This window comes from Monodelphis domestica, chromosome 8 (assembly GCF_027887165.1).
Source record: "Monodelphis domestica isolate mMonDom1 chromosome 8, mMonDom1.pri, whole genome shotgun sequence".
In the NCBI taxonomy this organism is placed as follows: Eukaryota; Metazoa; Chordata; class Mammalia; order Didelphimorphia; family Didelphidae; genus Monodelphis; species Monodelphis domestica.
This window is the reverse complement of record NC_077234.1, coordinates 114,717,783-114,729,907: the sequence shown is the minus strand read 5'-3', so window position 1 is coordinate 114,729,907 and position 12,125 is coordinate 114,717,783.

Genomic DNA, 12,125 nt, shown 5'->3' with positions numbered 1-12,125 from the left:
ATTTGAGAGAGAGTTAGCCTTCAAGGGAGACTAGGAGCTAGAGAGAGAGAGAGTGAGATAAGGACAGGAAAGGTTGGAGCCAACATGCCTAAAGAGGACCATATGGAAGAATCATGGCATCATGGCTGGGGGCTATGATCTTCATTTATTTTGACAAAGAGAAAGACTTTTATAGAGAGTAAAATATTAAACATTATAACACTTTGAGAGGTGTTACTTTCCCACAGGATAATGTTTATGAAAATGATTTCACACATGAATGTTACCTGGGTTGCTCTTATAGACGTAAGCAAATTGAGAAACAGTGATTGGTAATCTGTTCTTGGGAAAAGCAGGTCTGGTACTTTCAGTCTTGATATTACAAGGACTTCTTTGATCTTCAGAGTGAGAGGAGACGTAGGGATTAATGATGACCTTTGGCTGAGAGCAGCAGTGCCTTCCTATAAGAGACTGGGACCTTGCCAACAATCTTAAGCAAGCATGGCTGCTTTCCTCAATGGGCTTGATCCAACCTGAGCTCTTCCTATAGAAGATTACTAATAAAACTGTGAATTTCTTATGAAAAATACTTTTTTCTTAGTTTCTTCAGCCTCAAGATTTTCAAAACATCAGAATTTTTCTATCACAATTGGGCTTATTGAACCCTGAATTTGACTGAGAGGATATGGATTAAAATCCTGACCCAGCTTCTTAAGATGTATGTGACCTTGGATAACCTAATTCACCCCTAGGGACAACAGTTATCTCATCTATAAAATAAATGCAAGATAAATACTTGTCGTTTTTTTAATCTAAGATAAAATTAGTCTATCTTTTACTTCCAGTGTGGATAAGTATAACTGAAAGATCTAATAATATTGGCATGTTAAAAATTATTTTTGTTCTTTGTAGTGTTTGTTGCTGTTCTTTATGTTTTTTCCCTCTGTTCCTCTTGCTGAGCAACTTTGCCAGAACCACTTCATCTACATTAGGTTTTTACAAACCTTTGAGGTTTTTTTCCTGTTTATTATAGCCAAGGATCTAACTGTGACATGAATTGATGTCAGTCATAAACTGGACTCTATAATATTCCTCTTTCTTGTCATACTTGAAATCAACTCACCTGAACTTGTCATTTATTAGCTATTGACTATCCTTCTGACATCCACCTTCCTACTTATTAAGCCTTGTAGAGATAATTTTGTATTAACCTACCTTGAGCTGTTAGACATGTACAAGAATGAAGTTAGAATTAAGCCATTCTTGCCATTGCACATGAGGATGCTGATGGAACTGTTGATGAATACAAATGTGTCATCTATGACAAGTCCATGTCTTGGAGGCATAAAGCCATTTGAACATCAGCAGCTCTGCATGCTTGATGCCATGTTGGTGCCACACTCTGTTATTAATCTCAAAAGAGATGCTGATCTTTTTGATATGGTTCCTGGTTTTATGTTTATCAGTATGTCATTTGACAATGAGCTGCCTGCCAAGGGAATAGAATTGAATTTTAACTTTAATCTCTGATGTACACTGTCATTGCATTGGGCTTCCCTTTCTATGTCAGTATGTAACTGAGGCTTTTTTAAGTTAAATGTCAATCTGTCACTGTACTAATTTTGCAAAACTGCTCAAATATTTTTATTGGTTTCTTGTTTGTTCACTGTCAGAGGACACATATCCCCTATAATGATTTTTGATTACCAAAATAGCAGTTTGTTTTAGTCAAAAGGAAAGAAGACCTTTAGCCATAAGAAATCAAATCTGGTGCCAGCTCTGCCACTAACTAGGTGTGTGACATTTGTCATGCTACTTAGCCTTTCTGAGTCCCGGGTTCCTCATGTGTAATAAAAGGAAATTATAATCAGTCGTTTCTAATGTCTTTTTCAACCTTAAAATCTGTGACCCTCCACCCAACCCCAATTTTTCAATAGTCATTATATCCCGACAAATGAAAAGAGTTTCTTGGAGGACAGAAAAATCCTTAGCTAAAGTATATAAAATAGAAATGTGCTAATTATCAATCCTTCCTTTCTTTATATTGCTGGGACAGGATGGTTTGGAGAGGATATAATAAGACTCTAGCTAATTTATAGGCTTAAGATTTCAAATATCTATGACAAGCTAAATTTATTTTAGAATCAATACAGTTTAAACCTCTTTCAAGCCTTGATGATGGGAGTCTATATTATGGAAGGGGCACACACAATGTTCTCTTCTCTTCTATAGAACTCTCCAATCATATCCAATTCACATTATTAGCTTTCTAAATGTGAAAGGAACAACATTTATTAAGCCTATGCAAAATGGCTCAAGCTAACTTTTCCTAAGGACCTCCTTGATGGAGGTTAGGCTACCTTTCCCTTTAAAGATGTTGAAACCATTCTCCAGAATTAATTGTATTGAGGGAATAATATTTAGGATATTGATTAACTTTCAGGAAGATAGAATACAATAAAATCAGGGATTTGATCAAACTAAGCTTCTCTCTCTGGTCTCTCTCTGCACACCTCAATGGAACAAAAATAATTAAAAATACATTGAATGGGGGCAGCTCAGTGGATTGAGAGCCAGTCCCAGTGATGGAAGGTCCTAGGTTCAAATCTGACCTGGGACACTTCCAAGCTGTGTGACCCTGGGCAAGTCACTTGAGCCCCATTGCCTAGCCCTTACCACTCTTCTGCCTTGGAATCAATAAATAGTATTGGTTCCAAGACAGAAGGTAACAGTTTATATATTTTAAAAAATACATGGAAGCAATGCTCATCAATCAATGTAGTATTTGTGTTGTGATAGGACCAGCATTTTCCTGAATCTGCTTCCGAGACTGCCCTAGATTTCATGACACAACTTCTTTCTTCATGCAACCTCATTTTTCCTAGTTTCCCCTCTACCTTCTGTGTGTGGAAGCAAGTAGATGAGGCCTTTCAGATTTGGTGGTTACTGAGATCATAGGAGAGAAGTCATCAAACCTTGATGAATTGACCAAACACAGTTACAGATGAAAGGGGACACCAACAGAAGTTAAGAAGAACACATGCCTTCTGTGATTGAGCAAAGTAAAATTCCTTAATTAAATGTTCACTAACTTCTGAATGATTAATTTAATCACAACATTGAACCTTAACTAAGAAGGCATAGAAGTTACAACTGCTTCTATGACATTTATTTAATATCTTTCCTTGCTATAGCTAAGTGAATTTCCTTTTATTAACTGGTAAATAATCAACAAGTATCTAATTTCATTTCAGTCTTAAAAAATGGTTTGCCAAGGCCTTGGCTAAGATTTCTCAGTTAGGGAAAAGAAGAAAATAAAATTAAAAGAAGAAAATTGCTAAGTTGAGTTCAAATAATTTTGATTCAATACAATATGATAAACATTTTCAAGTGCCTAATATGTGCTAGATATTGTGATAAGTGATGGGGATACAAATAAGGAAAGGAAAAACAATTCCTGCCCTAAAAGAGTTTATTCTTTAATTGGGTAAGACAATAAACAAAAGGAATCTGAAAATGTATAAGGGTTGGAGAAGGAAAGACCTTACAAAAAGGCATGATGATAATGGTGTCAAATACAAGCAGTACAGTTCTTGGGAAATAAAAGAGTTGCCTGGCCTTCTGAGCCAACACTATGTGAAAATTTTTGAAGAAACTTTTTATTCTATATTCCAGTCCAATAATCAGAGGGGCATAGGCAAATGAGAGGACTAATGAAATGAATATCATAGCTGATCCAGTCTCTCTGGTGTTGGATAATCTGATTCACAATTATCTAATAGACCATGTGTTTTTTCACTTTTTTGTTGATATTATACCAGTTGTAAAATTGATCCTTAAGGACAGTTGTTCTGAGTTTTATTTAGTCACTCCTTTGCAAGTAAATTTTTAAAAAGGAAAAAAAATGTACAAGTAGATTTCTTATATTTCTTTTTCTTTTTCTTGAATATAAGATTTTTCAACTTCTTGTAGGTGTAAACATTCAGTTGTTGGGAAATATGTGTTTAAAACTCCCAAAATGTTGGTTTACTATGTCTGGATTATGTTATTTTATCATCATATTGTTTGTTCATAGAGTCAGTTATGAAAAACTTCATTGATGAAATATCAGAAATTCTTTAAATTCAAGTTCATATATAATGAAACATACCAAAGTTAGAGACACACACATACACACACACACACACAGAGGGACAGAGAAAGACAGAGAGAGACAGAGAGAGAGAGAAAATAGGTCCAAAAGACTGCCTTGTTGAAAAAAATGAGGATATACAGGGTTTCAAAAATACAGGAAAAAGTTTATATGAGCCAATTTAGAATGAAAAGAGAAAAATGGAAATACATATGCATACAGCTACATATTCACTCACACATACACATACAATCATACATATAAAAATAATTGATATTAGATTGGGAATATACATACATAAATTTACTATGACATTCATATATTTAAATTATTGATGCTAAAATCACTAGTATTAAGAATATGTAATATTATTATAAAAACTGAACAATTTGTAAGGCATTTATAATCTGTTAAATAATCAGATGAACAGAATCAAAAGAAAAATTTATAAAGCAATAGACGTAAAACATAACAAAAAAATTAAGATCTCTGATAAATTCAATGACTATACATGATTCCTAAGGTCTGATAACAAAAAAAAAAATCCCTACCATACCTCCTGACAAAGATAATGGATAGAGTATACAGAAGGCAAAATGAATTTTTTAACAAAGCCAAGAAGTAGAGTTGGGTTTTTTTTTGCTTGAATATGTCTATTTATTGCAAGGAAGTTTTTTTTTTCTTTTTGGAATGGCAATGAAAATGTAAGGAAATAAATTTCTATCAGCTAGATATAAGGTATCCAAAAATTTATGCCATTTAAAATTAATAAGAAATATTTAAACTTTACTGTAGCTTTGGGAGCAAGAGAGAGAGTTGTATATAGAGATATAACTATGGATACATCTCCTAGTGCTTGAGAATGTATTACCCATTAAAAACAAATCCAATGCCAGCTCTGAAAGAGTCAATATAATAAGTTCTAAAACAATACAAGTTTACTGAAGAGTTTTTGAATTCACTGTTGACTAACTGAAAATTGATTTGTGATATACTGGGAAATAAATGTTTTCTCTTAAAAGATTGGATTAAATTCTGAGAGGGGAGAGGGATATGCTGTGCATCAAGAACTGATGAAAGATTTTCAAGAAAAAATCTCAAAGGGGGAAAGAAGGAAAACAAACACAAAAGTTGAAAAACAAAAGAAAATATAAATGTGGCAACTTTGTAATCAAGGCACTGACTGTATTGACAGTTTGGACTGGTACAGTAAGTTATTCTGTAGGAAAGGTTTCTGTCTGACACTTCAGTTAAATATCTCCTAAATAACTGTGTAATATAAAAACTTTTTAAAGTGGCAAAACAAAGCTGTTTGACTTGAATAACTTTATTTTTATCAAAGGTTATAACTACTCTAAAACAGCATGGGGAAAGGGTAAGAAACAGAGAAAAATAAAATAATTAAGATTCAATTAATACTTAAATCAAAATTTTGGTAGTCCTCTACACCATTAGAATAATTTTAAAAATCAATTTCATTATTGTATATCTTTTCTATAGGGTAATGGATATATCATGTGACTATCTAAAAGAACATTTTAGCTTTTATTTTTTCAGTGGAAAATCTTAATAATTTTCTCTGAGTAATTATTTGAAAAAATATTAATCTTCTCTGTTTCCTACTTCTCAAAAATGTGTATTTATGCAGTTAAATGTAGTATTTTCATTATTTTTTTCTCCCCAAGGATTCTTTTATTAGTCATGCCATATACCAATGGGAAAAGTTTGTGTCAGTGCTTGGTTAATGAAACATGTATATAAGAAGATATTTTTAAATGACCTTTATTACATAAAAGTGGTACATGGAATTCAGAAAATGATTTAACAACCTTTTTGTTGTTTTTTGTTGTTTTTCAGATAGACAAACAAAAATAGGGGCTTTTAGAAGTTACTCCATATTAAGACTGTATCTATATCATATTTACCTAATTAGTTGTTTACTAGCTCTCCCAATATAAAATTATTTCCTAGAGGATGGGGTATATATTTTTTGTCTTTTTTTGTTTCCCTATTCATTAACATAATGTTTGGCATACATTAAACCCTTAATTAAATATTATTTGGTAATAATAATGATTAAATACTTTCTGGAAACAATCCTTTGTTTTCCTCCTGATAAAAGCACACACATTTCAGTGTTTTAAATGATGCCTGTATAAAATTTTGCAGAATGTCCATAAAGGTGAAAACAATGATGTGCTCTGTGGTCCAGTTATTAGAAAAGATTCAATGAGACAACATGATGTTGTTTTTGTTGTTCATTAATTTTCAGTCATATCTGATCCATCATGACCCCAATTGGGAATTTCTTGGCAAAGATACCAGAATGGATTTCCAGTCTGTCTCCACTTGATTTTACACATAAGGAAAATGAGGCAAATAGGGTTAAGTGATTGCCTAAAGTCACAGAGCTACCAAGTGTCTCAGGTCAAATTTGAACTAAGGAAGAAGAGTCCTCCTGACTCTGGGACTGGGACAGAACAAACTGTGCCAGCTAGCTACCCTAATCATATTAAAATTATTCTTAATATTCAAGGCCAAGATCATCACCCAAATTTTCCAGATATGTAATGAGTAACTAAATGCTGTTTTTGCCAGTTTAAGTCAATAGATATAACTGGAAATTGGATCAGTGGGTTACTGTAGTGAAATGTTCAGCTTTTTCTCAGAGCCTATGAGTTCAACTGCCTGCTCACTTGCTTACTACCTCTGTGACTTTAGGCAAGTCTTCTTTCAAAGCTTTTTTCTTCATCCAGAAAAGAAAGGTATTAATTAGATAGAATGACTCCTGAAAATCCTTCAATTCTAAATATGTGATGCATTATGAAAAGCTTCAGTATTCATAACCCTTTTTCTATTATAGAAATTATCCTTTTTTTACAAAAGAATATATCTGGGTGGGAAATATTGCTTTCATCATCATGTTTAAATACAATATATTCATTCTAATGTAAGGAAATTTCAAGGGGTATAGTTTTAGCTAATTCTTGGAGAGGCTATTGAGAATTACTTTCTCCTGTCATGGGTTTAAGAGTGAATAGGAGAAACACATATAAATTTGATATCTGTTTAATCTGTCTTTATGTAAGCAGGTAACATTCTTGCATCTTTCTTCATATTTGAATCACTAATAAATTGAATTAATTATCCTCATCTTGTCAACAAATATCATATGGTTAGTTACTGACTGATTTGGAATTAATGTCTAGTTTTCCTAACCTCAGAACAGTGATCTTCCATTATAATCCTTGTCATAGAGACAAATTACAGTAATGAAAGCAATGTGTAAGTTGTGTACATCATAAATAAGAAACTTTGATTTGGTTCCTTTGTGAAGAATTAATGAAGCTCCTATTCTTTCACAAGAGACAAAGAGTTGGCAGAAAAACAAGAGTTTTGTATATTCAGGATAGATCTGTTTAAAGTCCAAGTTTTTCACTGAGCTCTAAAATAAAAATATGTTATCTTTTCATCTTCCAATAAATGTTCTATGTCCCATGTGCATGGATGTGCTAATGTCACTTTTTAGTTTCTAATGGCATATTTCCCCAGGAAATGTCAAAGTTTTGTTTGGCATCAATTTGTAAAAGCATTGTCAACATTGAATATGTGGTTGGATTTCACAGCTCTCCAGCTGGTTCTTCTGACAGAATCAAATGATCTCTGAATCAACACTGTTGGCTCTAGAAACATGTCTATTCCTATGACTGGAAAGAATGTAGATAACATATTCAATTGATGGGTTTTGAACTTCTAAACTGTTTTCCTCTTTGAAATAATTCCATATTATAATGAAACTTAATAATGAATAAATCACCAGGTGATTATAGTTTGATATTTATTTTAATTTAATTTAATTTATTTTAATATTATCATCTTATAATATGTATGGGATGGTAGGAGAGATAAAAAAAAAAAAAGAATTCAAGGATCTATCAGCTTCCACTGAGTAAAATTTCTAACAATATAAAAGACAAGAAGCTTCATCTTAGACAGCTACTTTGGGGGAGAAATGGAATCAGGGAAATATTTAACCAAGGAAATAGGGAACATCTATATATGGATGATGAATTCATCTACCACACTACCAGAATATCCGTCGCATTTAATGCCACATCTCTACTTTTGAGAAAATGCCCCCCCCAACATGCCAACCAAGAACAAAACCAAAATCCCCAGTTTCTTCCCAATGTATTCTCCTCCACATAATTTAATGTTTTCCGTGGCTATGAGAAAGTATGGAATTTAGTGTCTTAGAATCTGAGGTCTAGTCTAAATTTACATCTGTGTGATCATGAAAAGAAAATAACTTTACTATTTTCCTATTTTTAAACCCAAATGTAAACTGAGGATAAAAACATGGGGCCAACTACCTCATAAATGATTGATGATTGGTTAATTATGAAGAATGTACAATTGGGAACAAAAGACCCACAAATAAAATTCTCAAAGTACAGATACTAATTGCTCTGAGTCAGAGACCAAGGAATTTGTCATGCAGTATACATGATTAAACCTTGTTAAAAAGTACTCAACATATTTGCAAATTCTTTTTTTAAAATAAAAATCCTTATCTTCTATATTAGAATCAATACTCTGTATTGGTTCCAAGGCAGAATTGCAGTAAGGACTAGGCAATGGGGGTTAAGCAACTTGCTCAGGGTCACACAGCTAGGAAGTATGTAAGGAAAGATTGGAAAGAACCCAGAACCTATTGTCTTTGAGACCTGGCTTTCAATCTATTGAGCCACCTATCTACTCCCACATATTCTTCTAAGATTGTTTGTTTCTAAGACCTTACCATTTCTTTATGTTATTTTCCTTTTTAATATTTTATTATTTCATCCCCTTATTTCCCATTTGTTGGTTTGTTCTTGTATTTTTATTTCATTTATTGTAAAAATTAGAAACAATTATAAAGTTCAAGATAGACAATCATATTTATTTGATAATAATTCACATTAAATTTGGTTAAATTAAAATGAATCATATTTTTTCAAACATTCTATATGTAGTCATGCAGAATTATCTTTACATAGAATTTCACTTATTTTATTTGCATGATCTTACATATTCTGTTCTCTACTTTTTCTTTTTCTTTTTTTAGCCTTTTAATTTTTATTTCCAGATTCCTTTGTATTAGTTTTATATATAGCTGTCTTAATTGCTTCATAATTAAAAAAAACTTTTTAAAGGATTTATTGTCATGCACCATATTAAGGCTGGAGATACCGAAAAAAAAAAGATACAAAAATGAAAAAAAAAACACCAAAAAATAAATTTCCCTAGAGGCTCTTATAATCTCAAAAGGAAAGACTACACAATAAGGCTAAAAAAGCAAGTCAGAAAAGTTTCCTAATTGGGAGCATGGTGGAGAAATTAAAGAAGTCCTGAAGTTGTAGAGCTAGGTGAAAAATTGCATGTCAGTGATGAACTATCCTTAAATTAAATTATTTATTTATATACACGTATATACATACATAAAAAGATATATACAAATCACACCCAAAGTATGGGAAATTTGGAGCATGGTATGTAAAAATAGAAAGTTAGCTTTGGTGGGGAGCTAAGATGTTAGAGTAAATGATCCTCTAGTCCCCTGATCCCTACACATATATGTACACATGCACACATGCACACACTCATGCTCATGGGACACACTCAAACAGAGGGGAAAAAAATCACCTCAAAATAAAGGAAAACAAAAGGAACCACATCCGGTTGGTTTTGAGGAGGTAATAGTAGATATAACTAGGGATTATTTGGAATAAGAGTATAGCATTTAGTAGTTGGTTTACCCATCAGCTTTCTCTAACTGACTTGGATCTTCATTAAAGAAGGATGTTTGGCCTTCAAGGCTGAAAAAGGATTTTTCAAATACCTGGGATTATTGGTGGTGAAAGGTGATTAGGAATTGGCCTGATTTTGAGAATCTGATGGCAATTACAAAATGTTGAAATAAGCCTCTATGAATTAATGTGAGTTCCCATTCCATTGGCAATATGACAAGCTGTGTTGCAATATTCCCAGTCTCATTCCTTTGACTTTGCCAGTGTCGTCCTTCAATCCTGATTATGGTTCTGCTTATTTATATGTGTTGTTGTGGGTGTATGTGTAGGTGTATTCAGGACAGTAAAATTTTTGGGATGAATTTTCAACCCTTAAGAAAATTAGGAAGCTAATAAACTTGACCTATTTCTACTCCACCATTTACCAGGAAGTCTTCTAATTGAATTTTTCATTGTCTGCTTTCATCTGCCTATGTCACGTCTCACTGCTGCTACCTTATACAGAAGAAGGAATAGATATGCTTTCAATTATCTTCCCCAGAAACCCCCCAAAGGGAATGGGAAAGGAAAGGAAAGGGGGAAAAGTCAAACATACATTGACTAACATGATCTCCCAAACATCCTAATTAAATATTGCCTCAAAAAAACTACCTAGAATTTATTTAGTAAAATGTGAGCCTCTCTGTGGGACAAAAGTTTCTAATATAAGAAATGCAACATGATAGCAAAATTATCCATCCTTTGCATTTCTAAACTATTACATTACTACCTTTGTAAATACATTGCTTGGCACAAGTTGATGCTTGTTTAATTGATACCTGACTCCAAAGCCATATTTCAATATACTATATCAGTGATGGTGAACCTTTTAGAGACCAATTTACCAAACTGAAACCCTCAGACCACATTTGAGCCCCCTGCCTTACCCCCCACAAGGGAAGGAGGAAGCACTCCTATTAGGCTTCTGGGAAGAGGGCTAAGTCATGTGAGAAATGCACTCAGGTGCATGTGGAGAAGGGGAAGGGAATAGTCCCGTCTAGCACAATGTGGCATTTTTGCAATAGGTTCACCAACATGGTTGTACACAATTTCCCCCAAAAGTTGTAGTGTTGTTTTTTTGGAGGGGGCAATTTTATCATTATAAATAATTTTCATATTTTCAGAGGAAAATATTATTTCCCCTGGTGATTATTCTCACTGTATAGCAATGACCAAAGAATGAGGTGATTTGATTCTTAGTTTTAGAGCCGTGATAAGATCTTGATATTTTCTCTCAAAATGCTAATGACTTTTTATTTACTTTGAAGAGGTAATTAATGTTTTTACAAATCAATATTATCTATGGTAAAGCTGTCACTATGAAAATACATTCCCAGAGATGATACAGTATTGCTCTTCCTAACATCATTTACATGTTCAATACAAATTTTTGAAAAACGCCTTTTTAATTTTTTTTTTTCCTGCAGAAGGTAGTATAGCTATCTCCTTAACATGAAATAAGTCCTTTTTTTGCTACTCATCTTTTTTTTTCCATTTGGTGAAATTAGAATAATATTAAGACAGAAAAGTAGCATTATTGAATTCTAAAAACTATACTTCCAGGAATATTTATAATGTTTACAATGGTTGTCCTTATCAAAATAGCTAGTTGCTCTAAATAATTGGAATGCTTCTTTACTTTTTAATTGTTTTATTTTTCCCTATTTTGTGTAAAAATAATTTTAAACATTGTTCCTTTTTAAAGTTTTGAGTTAAAAATTCTCTCCATTCTTATGATCCTCCTTCCCTCTCTGAGACTTTAAGCATTTTGAAATAGATTTTATATGTGAAATCATGTAAAACATTTTCCATATTAGTTATTTTATGAAAGTAATCTAAGTTTTTAAAAAGGAGAAAAAATGAAATATAGTGTGTTTCAATCTTAGACTCCATCAATCCTTTCTTGAAGGGAAGATGGGGTTTTTTGTTATAAGTCTCTGGTATTGTCTTGAATCATGACATTGTTGAAATTAAATAGGTCATTTACAGTTGTTCATTAAGAAATATTTATGTCACTGTGTAAATTATTTTGGTTCTGTTCATTTCACATTGCATCAGTTCAGGTAAGTACAGATTTTTCTGAAATCATCCTGCATGTCATTTCTAGTAGTACAATAGTATCCCGTCACTTTCATATACCACAATTGTTGTTCATCTGTTTCCCACTTGATGGATGCCACCTCAAT